The sequence below is a fragment of the Anolis sagrei genome, chromosome 6 (assembly GCF_037176765.1).
Source record: "Anolis sagrei isolate rAnoSag1 chromosome 6, rAnoSag1.mat, whole genome shotgun sequence".
Classification (NCBI taxonomy): Eukaryota; Metazoa; Chordata; class Lepidosauria; order Squamata; family Dactyloidae; genus Anolis; species Anolis sagrei.
In genome coordinates, this window is record NC_090026.1 from 21,184,228 (window position 1) to 21,197,403 (window position 13,176).

The 13,176-nt window shown below is 43.2% G+C and overlaps 1 protein-coding gene and 1 long non-coding RNA gene across 5 annotated transcripts in view; one reads left to right on the plus strand and one right to left on the minus strand.

Annotated features, from left to right (window-relative positions):
* The window catches only part of BCAT2 (branched chain amino acid transaminase 2), a 29,628-nt gene that overhangs the window by 16,079 nt on the left and 373 nt on the right, over positions 1-13,176 (minus strand). The window lies entirely within an intron of this gene.
* The window catches only part of LOC137097352 (uncharacterized), a 21,306-nt gene continuing 8,130 nt past the window's right edge, over positions 1-13,176 (plus strand). The window contains exons 1-4 of one of the 4 annotated variants that reach the window (XR_010910134.1): positions 1-456; positions 8,240-8,398; positions 8,708-8,834; positions 12,533-12,610. This is a non-coding gene — a long non-coding RNA (uncharacterized lncRNA). Of the gene's footprint in view, positions 457-6,149; positions 6,720-8,184; positions 8,399-8,707; positions 8,835-12,532; positions 12,611-13,176 lie in introns of those variants that run through there. The other 3 variants (XR_010910132.1, XR_010910135.1, XR_010910133.1) reach the window with 3 other exon arrangements.

Consider the following 13,176-nt stretch of genomic DNA (forward strand, 5'->3'; position numbering starts at 1 on the left):
CTAAATAGGTGCCATCCCATGATCTGGCGAAGGAGGGGAGGGAGATCTGATCCCATTTTATCCTCCTTTCCCTGCCTTTGCAAGGCTGCCAACCGGCACCAAGGTTTTCAAAAGAGCTGCCTTCATCAATATGCCCAACGTGAACCAAGCAAGAGGAGCACAAAGCCAGCAATTGAGAATCCAAGCGTGGGAACAAGGCCCTCTCCGTTTCTGCTAAGGTGGTCATTCTCCAGTCGGACTTAGGAAGAGATTCCTCCCCCCTCTTTCCTTCCTATCTTGTTGTTTGTAATCTCCCCAGGGTTGAACTTCAGCCCCTGTTGAATCACTCCAGGCAAGAGTGGAAAGGCAAAGGATCAAACAGCCAGAAGGAATGCAACATGGCCTGTAGTTTTCGCCCACTTTAGACAAGAAATTGCAGGCTTCGCTGGTGAAGAAAAAGAGGGGGGATCTCAAAAGGTAAGTCTGCATGGATCATTATTTGTATGGATCATTATTTGTAACTCTACTCCGGCTCCTTCTTGCACAAGCGAAGGGGATATTCAAAAATGAGAAGAGGGGAGATTTTGTTTCCAAGGACTTAAAAGAGAAACATATTCTTGAAAATCATGCAGTATTCTTCACCAGGCCACAAAGGGTGAACTCTTTGTAGCTTATTTTTAAACAACAATGGCAAGGTCTAAGGCAGTGGGTCTCAAACTTCCTAATGCCGTGACCCCTTAATACATTTCCTTATGTTGTGGCGACCCCCAGCCATAACAATATTTCCATTGCTACTTCATAACTCTAATTTTGCTACTGTTATGAATTGTAATGTAAATATTTGATATGCAGGATGTATTTTCATTTACTGGACCAAATTTGGCAATATCCAATACGCCCACATTTGAATTCTGGTGGGGTTGGGTAGGGGGAGATTTTGTCATTTGGGGAGTTGTGGTTGCTGGGATTTATAGTTCGCCTACAATCTAAGAGCATTCCGAACCCCACCAATGATGGAATTGAACCAAACTTGGCACACAGAACTCCCATGACAAATAGAAAATCCTGGAAGGGTTTGGCAGGCATTGACCTTGAGTTTTGGAGTTGTAGTTCACCTACATCCAGAGAGCACTGTGGACACAAATAATGATGGATCTGGACCAAACTTGGCATGAATCCTCAATATGCCCAAATGTGAACACTGTTGGAGTTTGGGTAAAATAGACCTTGCCATTTGAGAGTTGTAGTTGCTGGGATTTATAGTTCACCTACAATCAAAGAGCATTCTGAACTCCAACAATAGAATTGGGCCAAACCTCCCATACAGAACCCCCATGACCAACAGAAAACACTGTGTTTTCTGGTGGTCTTTGGCGACCCCTGTGACACCCCCGTAACCCCTCCCCCCAGGGCCCTGACCCCCAGGTTGAGAAAAGCTGCTATAAAATTATCTCTTTCAGCAGATAGAGCATCAGTCCTTCCTTTGCCATCTAAATATATATATACCATAATTGGACTACTGGTGTTGCTACACTGTAGAATTAATGCACTTTGACACCACTTTAACATAGCTCAATGCTATGGAATCATGGAAGTTGTAGTTTGGTGAGGCACAACCACTCTTTAACAGAGAAGGCAAAAATACTTTGCAAAACTTTGGATCCCATGATTCCATAGCACTGAGCAATTCCAGGTAAAGTAGTGTCAAGCTGCATTAATTCTACATTGTAGATCACACATGGGCAAACTTTGGCCCTTCGGGTGTTTTGGACTTCAACTCCCACAATTCCTAACAGCCTACTGGCTGTTAGGAATTGTGGGAGTTGAAGCCCAAAACACCCGGAGGGCCGAAATTTGCCCATGCCTGGTGTAGATACACCCCAAGATAAGGGATAAGATCTGAAAAAGAATTCAATTAAATTGCATTATAACATTATGTAACATGATTTTTGTTCCTGTGTTATAAATGTTGCTTCCTAATTGATTCTATCATAAAAACATAGGAAAAGTGTATTAAACTGCAAAAACTTTTTTGTGGGACATACTGCAGCACATTTTGCTATAGTTTTTCAATGAATATCTCATCAAGTCTTAATCAATTCAACCTAGTTTGTGGCAGCCACAAAAATGAAGTTTATGGAGTATAACAACTACTTTCAAAGTAAGTACTGCACAATTAAACAGAAAATAACACTTTCAAATCAGGAACAGATTTTTTTCCACATTTTGTTACACAGTGTAATTAAACATTCTTCCTTCAAGGAAGACACAAAGGTAGCAACAAAGGTAGGATACTGGAAATCTGTGGTACATCTCCACTGTAGAGTTAATGTCATTTGACACCACTTTGGCATGGCTCAATGTCACTGAATGCTGGGATATGTAGTTTGGTAATGAATCAGCACTCTTTGTCTTGAGAAGACTCAAGACTCCCTGGGATTCATAGGATTGAGACATGGCAGTTAAAATGGTGTCAAACTGCATTAATTCTACAGTGTAGATGCACCCTGTGTTTATCCAGCTTGCTTTCACCACTCTTGCAATGCTGATTTTAGCTTTTTTAACAAAGCTTCAAATTGATAGAAGACAAAGATGAAACAAGGGCCTGGAAAAAAAGTTTGCAAAATATAGCTATCCCAGAGGGAAAACATCAAAATTTGTGGGAAACTGACTTTGCCCTTATTAAGAACCAAAACACTGGCTTACAACTATGAGGAAGAGTCCAAATCCTCAACTGGTTACTGAGTGCCTTGGCGACATCACACAGCCTTTGCTATACCACCATATAATCCAGTTTCTGAATCCATATTATCATCTTTGAATTGGATTATATGGCAGTATAGACTCATATAATCCAGTTCAAAACATATAATCTGGATTCCGAAACTGGATTATATGGCAGCATAGATTTAGCCTCATCCTCAGAAAAGCCCTTCACAAAAACAGATTGTGAAAAGAGATGCAAAAAACTGTTTGAACAGCAGGGGGCAGCAAGAGGCAAGAAATGCAGGAAAGTATGTGATAAATAAACAAACATAATCACACACAGACTATAGTATCCTGATGGCCTGAAATGACCAACCACTTTCCAGTTTAAAGAAGATTCCCTTCTCTTGAGGTGTCTAATTTTGCATATAGTTGGAAGTTACTTCAGTTCTGTATAAAGGGTTTTTTTTTTAACAGTATGCGGATTCTTTGGCTCACCTGATGCTTTGGACTACATAATCCATTATTCTAGAACACATTGTCTGGGTTTTCAGAGTTGAAGGTCAAACCATCAGGCAAGCCAAAGGTTCCCCATCCTGCCTTACTTTCTGAATTATGTCTGCACCGTGTCAAAAACTGTCACATTCAGTTTCCAGAAAATCAAACTGCTTTTAGCCATTTAGACTTAACTTTATGTAACAAGGGCTCGCTGGTGGCATAGCAGGTTAAACTGCTGAGCTGCTGAAACGTGCTGACCGAAAGGTCGGCGGTTCGAATCTGGGGAGTGGGGTGAGCTCCTGCTGTTAGCCCCAGCTTCTGCCAACCTAGCAGTTTGAAAACATGCAAATGTAAGTAGATCAGTAGGTGCCGCCTTGGTGGGAGGGTAAGGGCGCTCCAGCCAGTCACGCTGGCCACATGACCTTTGAAGTATCTATGGATAAAACCGGCTCTTCGGCTTAGAAATGGAGATGAGCACCAACGCCCAGAGTCAGACACAACTAGACTTAATTTCAGGGGAAATCTTTACCTTTACCTAATATAACACAGTTTTACTGCATTATAAAACAGTGTTTTATTTAAAGTATTATTTCTTCTATTTCCTTCAGTTGTTTAAGAATTTCAGTTGTTTGAGCTCTGGTTAACTTTACACTGAATACATACTTTAGACCAAGCATCCTCAAACTGCTGCCCTCCAGCTGTTTGGGACTTCAACTCCCAGAATTCCTCATTAGGGCTTCTGGGAGTTGGAGGCCCAAACAGTTGGAGGGCCGCAGTTTGAGGATGCCTGCTTTAGACTCTCAGGCCCCATATACACAGCCATATAATCCTGTTTCTGAATCCATATTATCCACCTTGAACTGGATTATTTGAGTCTACGATGTCATATAACCCAGTTCAAAACAGATGATATGGATTCAGAAATAGAATGATATGGCAGTGTAGGTGGGGTCTGAGAGCCTACAACAGTGGTTCTTGACCTTCCTATTGCCGCAACCCCTTAATACAGTCCTCCTGTTGTGGTTACTCCCAATCATAACATTATTTTTGTTGTTACTTCAGAAATGTATTTTTTCTACTGTTATGAATTGTAATGTAAATATGTGATATGCAGGATATATTTTCATTCACTGGACCAAATTTGGCACAAATACCCAATATGCCCAAATTTGAATACTGGTGGGGTTGGGGAGTCATTATTGATTTTGCCATTTGGGAGTTGGAGTTGCTGGGATTTATAGTTCACCTACAATCAAAGAGCATTCTGAATTCCACCAACAATGGAATTGAACAAAGCTTGACACACAGAACTCCCATGACAAACTGAAAATACTGGAAGTGTTTTGTTAGCATTGACCTTGAGTTTTGGAGTTGTAGTTCTCCTACATCCAGAGAGCACTGTGGACTCAAACAATGATAGATCTGGACCAAACTTGGCACGAATACTCAATATGCCCAAATGTGAACACTGGTGGAGTTTGGTCAAAATAAACCTTGACATTTGGGATTTGTAGTTACTGGGATTGATAGTTCTCCTACAATCAAAGAGCATTCTGAACCCCACCAATTATGGAATTGCGCCAAACGTCCCATACAGAACCCCCATGACCAACAGAAAATACTGTGTTTTCTGGTCTTTGGCGATCCCTCTGACAATTCCTTGCACCCTCCCCCCCCCCCACCAGGGGTCCCGACCCCCAGGTTGAGAAACCCTGATCTACAGTATGTATTCAATGCAACCTTTTTTTCAAGGAGTGCAGTGCTCCTCCTCCTCTCACATTTCTATCCTCAAAACAACCCTGCGAGGTAGACGAAGCTGAAAAAATGCAACTGACCAAAAGCCACACTGTGAGTTTAAATGTTGAGTGTGGATGAAAAACCACATCTCCCGAGTCCTAGCCTTGAAGCAGTGGTTCTCAACCTGTGGGTCTCCAGGTGTTTTGAGCTACAACTCCCAGAAATCCCAGCCAGTTTAGCAGCTGTTAGGATTTCTGGGAGTTGAAGGCCAAAACATCTGGGGATCCACAGGTTGACAACCAATCCCTTAAAGACTATACAACAGCACACTTCTGTGTAGGAAGAGTGTTACATAAGCTGTGTAAATAGCCCAGGGCCATGGAGTGCAAGATGGAACTCCTCTTCGGCTAAGAAAACCCATTGCAGATCTTGGCCTGTTTGCCATCTGCGGAAGGGCCTCCCAATCTCCTTGGCGCTCTGCCCCAAATCCCTCAATTGCTGCCTTCCTTCCATTCCTGGTCTCTTTTCCTTGCTCCCTTTTTAAAATCCCAGCGAAAGCAGACGCTGCAACAACGGAAGCAAAATAAGGGACACCCTGCCAAGGGGCCAGGAAAGGGATGGGATCTATTTCCAAGAAGCATTGCATAATAACCCTGCATGTGGCAGGGAGAAATCACATCAAATGTGAAACCCTATCCTCCAGCACTAAAGTCAACCACTAATTTAAGGCAATTAGGAAACACAGGAGATATTATTCACATCTGCTTGAGGGAGCCTTTAATTTGTTCTCGTGTGCCTTCAAACCCCTGCCGATTTAGGTTGACCCTAGAACGAACTTATAAAGGAGTTTTCCTGGCAGGATTTGTTCAGAGTTTGTTTGGCTTTGCCGTGCTGTGGGGCTAGAAGAGTGTGACTTCCCAAAGGTGGGTCTCCGTGGCCAAGCAGGGATTCAAACCTTAGTCTCCAGGATCCCAATCCAAACCAGTACACTGGCAATTCTATAGTAAAAGAAACATTCAACATGGATCCCCTATCGCAAAAGCCATATAGGCTGCTCAAACCCAATGGAGCATTCCACATTCTAATTTTGCTATTGGAAAACCCTTCCACACAGCCGTATATCCCAGAATATCTGCTTTGAACTGGGTTATCTAAGTCCACACTGCCATATATTCCAGTTCAAAGCAGAAAATATGGAATTTTCTGCCTGATATTCTGGGATTTAGGGCTGTGTGGAAGGGCCGTTAATAGCTTTTGCTCACATTCCTCTCTTCTGACCTCTTACTCACTTCCACTTCAAAAGCGGCTTTGTCTCAAACTCATGCATATTATGCAAATTCACATAATCCCACGTCCACAACCTAATTCCACAGAGTGATAGGTACATACCCTCTAATGGTCCCAATTTAGCAGGGACATTCCCTATTACGTCACCCTACTTTAAAGTGTCCCAGTTTCTCCCTGTGTTCTCAGCCTATTTCAGTTGCTGCAAACTGAGTTCAAAATTGGTTGTAGTGAATGAACTTTACACAAGAGAAAAGGGGCTGAATCTTTCCCTTCGCCACTATTCTGGATGAACAGCAAACGGCTGCAGCCTCTCTGGGCTTCCTTATTAATACATCTGCCATCTTGATCATACTCAGGTATTGAAGGCTTTCATGGCCGGAATCACTGGGTTGTTGTGCGTTTTCTGGGCTGTATACCCATCTTCCAGAAGCATTTTCTCCTGACGTTTTGCCTGCATCTATGGCAAGCATCCTCAGAGATTGTGAGGTCTGACTTGCAGCCATCTCTTCAATGTATGGTATAGTCAAAATTCTCCTTGTATAAAACTAAATTTTCAAATTTTCCATTTCATTAATAAGCCAAAAATTACAATGCTATATACTAATCATGTTCAGAACAAAGCTTTTTATGTTGATTAAGCAGAAAAGCAAATATGGAAATGAAATATGTATATATCGTACTTATTCACTACCCCTGGTAGTGAAGCGGGTTAAATTGCTGAGCTGCTGAACTTGCTGACCAAAAGGTTGGCGGTTCAAATCTGGAGAGCAGGGTGAACTCCTGATGTTAGCCCCAGCTTCTGCCAACCTAGCCGTTCGAAAAGATGCAAATGTGAGAATAGATACAGCTTCTACAGGAAGGTTAACGGTGCTCCACGCAGTCATGCTGGCCAAATGACCTTGGAGGTGTCTATGGACAAAGTCAGCTCTTCAGCGTAGAAATGGAGATGAGCACCACTCCCAAGTATCACACACAACAAGACTTAAAGTCAGGGGAAACCTTTACCTTTACTTTAAGTTTAAGCCAACATGATCTCTACAGAACAGATCTGTGCAACCTGTGGCCCTCCAGCTGTTTTGTCCTTCAACTCCCAGGATTCCTGGCCATTGGGCAAGCTGGCTAGGGCTTCTGGAAGTTAGAGGCCAAAACAGTTGCAGGGCTGCAGGTTGTGCAGGCCTGCTATACGAGATGATTTGGAAAGGAAAGCAGATAGTCAGATGTGATAGAAGTTGGAATGCAAAACATCTGGAGGACACCAAGTCACTTAACCTTAGAACACTTGGTTCTTTTATATCCAGGGCTGAAGATGCAACGTGGGACTCTACAGGCTATATTTTTTCTTGTTTTGTTTTATGTCTCTCCCCTTTTCCTCTTCAACAGAAGCCCAGCCAACACTTGTTGGAAATAGTAGTGGTTGTTCTGGTTTGTCTCACCCGAGGCAACCCGTTAAAGGGTCACAAGGAGCTCAAGCAGATGTGGGCAGAACAATGGAACTGTGTCATCTCGTTTGGATTTTTTTTTACAATAATCGTTCCTCAATCAGAGTCAAGCAAACATGGACAAAGTGGGTTGTTGTAGGGTTTTTTTCAGGCTATATGCCCATATTCTAGAGGCATTCTCTCCTGACGTTTCGCCTGCATCTATGGCAAGCATCCTCAAAGGTAGTGAGGTCTCACTACCTCTGAGGATACTTGCCATAGATGCAGGCGAAACGTCAGGAGAGAATGCCTCTAGAATATGGCCATATAGTCTGAATAAACCTACAACAACCCAGTGATTCCAGCCATGAAAGCCTTCGACAATACAATGGACAAAGTGGTGGTTTAAAGAGAAGGCACCAGTTCCCAGTAACCAAATATCTGGAAGTCTACTATGTAGAAGTTCTGAGATACTACGGATCAAAGATTCTAACAGCCTCCTCATCAGACAAAGGGAAAACACCTGTGGTCTTTTTTTAGAGCTTGAAAAGGTTGTTTTTAAAATGCAGCTCCTTTATTCTCCCAGCAAAGTGGTAATTGTTCTTTTTCAACAGTTGGATTCAATTGCATACTCATGCCACCTGGTCGAACCAGAAGTGTTATCCCAGCACAGCAGCTATGCATCCCAGGAATTGTTTCAGAGGATTGAGGAATAGTCTACAATGGCTTTTTGACACCATGGAAGGATGAGGAAGGAAGTTGTGATTTTCCTGGTACACTTTTAGAGACTGTTGGATGTATGCCACATCACTTTACTGATCTGCTGAAAATGCACCAAAGTTAACTTGCTAAACATTTAGAATTTCTCGGTATGGGCTGTATGCAGCCCGGTCAAATAAGTCCAACATGATCTGGACTTGATCTTATTGCAACTGGAGAAAAGAAGCGTTGAAAAGATGGGAATGGAGCACACACAATGATAGTGGCTGCCCTGAATGTAGTCCCTCTATACTGTGGACTTTTGTAGCACTTGCTTCTAATCCCTGGCAAGTGATAGCTTTGTCTCTCCTTTTCTCCGACAGAAACGCAGTCTGGGCCTCTAGACACAATGTGCCACGTTTATCAGGAAGTTTCAGCTCTCCAGAAGATGCATGTCAAAAAGGGGAGGGAGGAAAAACACAAAGCGGAAGAGAGAACACCATGTTCAAGGTAAGGATCTTGTGCCAACTTAAATAAAGAAAGTGGGAGGTGTACTGAGGAGGGATCATGGTTGTGAAGGGAAGGGCAGCTCCAGGATTAGGACACAGGGTCAGGTAGTGAACCAACAATGTAGAAGTCTTGGAACGAGACGAAGTAGGTCTGGAATGGAGAATGGATGACCTACAGCTCCCAGGTGCCTGCTACTTGCTAGAACCGATGGAGCTGTGGTCCAGCTGCTCCTGGAGGGCCACGTCATTTCTACAAACTAAGAGTATGCAAACATAGAATCATAAAATCATAGAGTTGGAAGAGACCTTGTGGGCCATCCAGTCCAACCCCATTTTGCCAAGAAGCATGAAAATTGCATTCAAAGCGCCCCCCAACAGATGGCCATCCAGTCTCTGTTTAAAAGCCTCCACCACACTCTGGGGCAGAGAGTTCCACTGTTGAACAGCTCTCAGAGTTAGGAAGTTCTTGCTAATGTTCAGGTGGAATCTCCTTTCCTGTAGTTTGACGTCCTAGCCTGCAGGGCAGCAGAAAACAAGCTATATCCCTCCTCCTTATGACTTTCCCTGATCTATTGAAACATGGCCCTCATCATATCTCCTCTCAGCCTTCTCTTCTGCAGGCTAAACATGCCCAGCTCTTTAAGCTGCTCCTCACAGGGCTTCCAGATCCTTGATCATTATAGTTGTTCTTGTCTGGACACATTCCAGCTTGTCAACATCTCCCTTCACTTGTGGTGCGCAGAATTGGACACAGTGTGATTCTAGGTGTGGTCTGACCAAGGCAGACTAGAGGGGTAGCATGATTTACCTGGATCTAGACACTAGACTCCTGTTTATGCAGTAAACATTCAGTTTAAGATTACGTAAGTGGAATCTCAATGAATAGGTCTTATGGAAGCATTTTCTCATCCTCCAAAACAGGTCAGTTGCAGGACAGAGAGCTGAGGTGTGCATTGTAGTGATGGGAGTATTAAAAATAGTTGATATGAGTTTATTTTATATCCTAAGAGTAATCTTGTCCCATTGATGAGAAAAAAGGAGGTTCCAGGTTTATTTGCCTGTTCATTGTGAGTTGGAACCTTGCTGGGAAGCCTCTGCTGTGCCTCAGCCTGCTTTCCTCAGTAGGTGGGGCTGCTGTATGTCCAAATCTGTGACTTCTCATAAGTAAACGTGACCTTCTATAACCCTCTTGCTAAGCCCATGTGTTTTATTAAAGTGTAGCTGAACGGCTAGAATTAGAAACATACTGAAAATGAAAAGAATGGTTATTCTAAACTTCTGCCTGCTTCCAAAGACCATTTTACTTAATCTTACCAAGAGATGTGGAAACCCAGAAATAAACAAAGGGAAACTGGGTTTTTTCCACTAAGCCCAAGGCTTCACAGTTCAATCCCTCCATTCAAAAAGTCATAAAAGAAGAGTAACAAGGACCCCTTCCACACAGCTGTATAAAATCCACATTGAACTGGATTATTTGGCAGTGTGGCCTCAGATGACCCTGTTCAACGCAGATATTGTGGATTATCTGCCTTGATATTCTGGGTTATATGGCTGTGTGGAAGGGCCCTAGATGAAAACTTTTCCAAAATCACTTAGAAGAACATGAGTGTTATTACTGTACTCTCTTTTTAATCATGAATCAGTTGTTAAGGGTTAATGGAAACACTTAAAGCAGGAGTGGAAAAGGCATTGCTTCTGGATTAAGAGAAAAGTACACCAGGAAATGTTCCTATCTACCTATACACATAATAAAAGTGAAAATATGTGTGTGTGTGTGGTTGGGGTGTCAATTTACACAGACAAGCTCCTGCCTCCACAAACAGTTATAGCTCCCACTATTCAGGAGACACCAATGGCCCTCCCTCTGATGACGCTGCAGGTTATAGCAAGCACCATGAACATGTCTAAGAGCCCTGCCAATGTCCGCCACAAACACCATACTACCCGCCACCCAAGTGAAGGCTTTCATACAAAGTCAATTCCACCCTAGATTTTATGTGTTTCCTCCACCACAAACATCCCAGTGTTCCTTACTCTCTCCATTAGTGGGAATCTGCATGACCCCACCCACTACTTCTCCCTTAATCCTTTCCTATTCTTTTTTATGAATATACTAGAGAGGTCTGTGGAAAATTCTCTATGATTTATAGAAATTGTAGGTACTGGGACGTATAGTTCACCGGCAATCTAGGAGCACTCTGAACTCCACCAATGATGGACCTGGACCAACTGTGGCACACAGAACCCCCATGACTAACTCAACCTACTGGAAGAGTTTGAGGGGACTGACTCATCATAGTGGGAGACGTAGTTTACCCCACAGCCAGAGAGCACACTGAACCCCACCAACGATGCATCTCGATCAGGCATGGACAAACTTGGGCCCTCCAGTTGTTTTGGACTCCAACTCCCACAATTCCTTACAACCTACCAGCTGTTAGGAATTGTGGGAGTTGCAGTCCAAAAGACCTGAAGGGCCACGGTTGCCCATGCCTGCTCTAGAGCAAACTTTCCCAATATAACAAACTTGAAGTACAGATGGGAGTTTTTCAGGGTTAACCTGGCATGATGTCAGTTGTAATTTTCCCTCACCCTTATGCATGTTGTACAATTTTTAAAAATGACTTTTTTTTCAAATAACCCTTTCAATGCCAGGTACCCAAGCTAGTTGTATATATAAAAGGTTGGGAAATAAATGATCTTCTAGATCAGTTGTCCTCAAACGGTTTAAACAGAGGTCCAGGTCACAGTCCCTCAAACTGTTGGAGGGCTGGATTATAATTTGAAGAAAACATGAATGAATTCCTATGGACGCTGTACATATCTTATTTGTAGTGCAAAAACACTTTAATTAAAATGAATAACAATTTTAACAAATATAAACTTATTAGTATTTCAATGGGAAGAGTGGGTCTGCTTTTGGCTGATGAAATAGGATTGTTGTTTTTGTTGTTGTTGTGTGCTTTTAAGTCGTTTCAATTTAGGGTGACCCTGAGCGAGGACCAGGTAAATGACCTTGGAGGGCCGTATCTGGCCCTCGGACCTTAGTTTGAGGACCCCTGTTCTAGATATTAGAATACAATTCCCTCTAGGCCCAAGACTAGGCTAGGACTGATGTGAGTTTGAATCCAACAACATATGGAAAGCCGCACATTTACAGTTCTAAAGGGGACTTGCTATCAGTCATCACAAAATCAAGCATCTGTTGCAGCTTTTTAAAGCAATCTTAAGAAGCATCTTGTGTGCCCGGAGGCAAATTATTTCACCCAATCCTTGTCTCTACATTCCTTCCTACATGACCCTTTATCCCAGGATCTGATCCCAGATTATTCCCTTTAAAACAGATTATATGAGTCTCCACCATCGGATAACCAGGGATAAACAGATAATCTGGAGTCAGATCCTAGGATATAGAGGTAGTGTGGAAAGGGCCTAAGGAAGTAGTTCCCAAGCTTTGGAATTTCAAGTATTTCCGCTCCCATCATTCCTAATACTTGGACAAGCTAGTTGGGGTCTCTGGGAGTTGGAAGTCCCTCCAGGTGCTTTGGACTTCAACTCCCACAATTGTGGGAGTTGAAGTTCAAAACACCTGGAGGGCCCAAGTTTGCCCAAACCTGGTTTGGTAGCATACCTTTTTATTGAGGCCAAAGCTTGTGGATAAAAAGCATTGCAATAATAACTATTCTTGTCCCCTTTCAGGTTGGCATGGATGCTATTCTGGGACTGTAACTGGCCAAAAACAGAAAGCCAGGCTTGACTGCTGAACCAAGAAAAGAGGTAATCTATTGCAGGCCTGGGCAAACTTGGGCCTTCCAGGTGTTTTGGACTTCAACTCCCACAATTCCTAACAGCCTACTACAACTCCCACAATTCCTAACAGCTTACCGGCTGTTAGGAATTGTGGGAGTTGTAGTAGGCTGTTAGGAATTGTGGGAGTTGAAGTCCAAAACACCTGGAGGGCCCAAGTTTGCCCATGCCTGGCCTATCAGAAGAAGAAACACAGTTTTACAAGGGAGCCAAGTCATGAATGGTAAGATCTGGGAGGCAAAACTCTGGGTGCGTCTACACTGTGGAATTAACACAGTTTGACACCACTTCACCCTGCCATGGCTCAATGCTATGGAATCATGGGGTTTGGTGAAGCACCAGCACTATCTGGCAGAAGGGGTGGCTAAAGACCTTGCAGAACTACAACTCCCTGGATTCCATGGCAGTTCAAGCTACAAGTGTGCTGGAGGCTCCTTCTTTGGAAGCTTTTAAACAGAGGCTGGATGGCCATCTGTCAGGGCTGCTTTGAATTCAATATTCCTGCTTCTTGGCAGGGGGTTGGACTGGATGGCCTA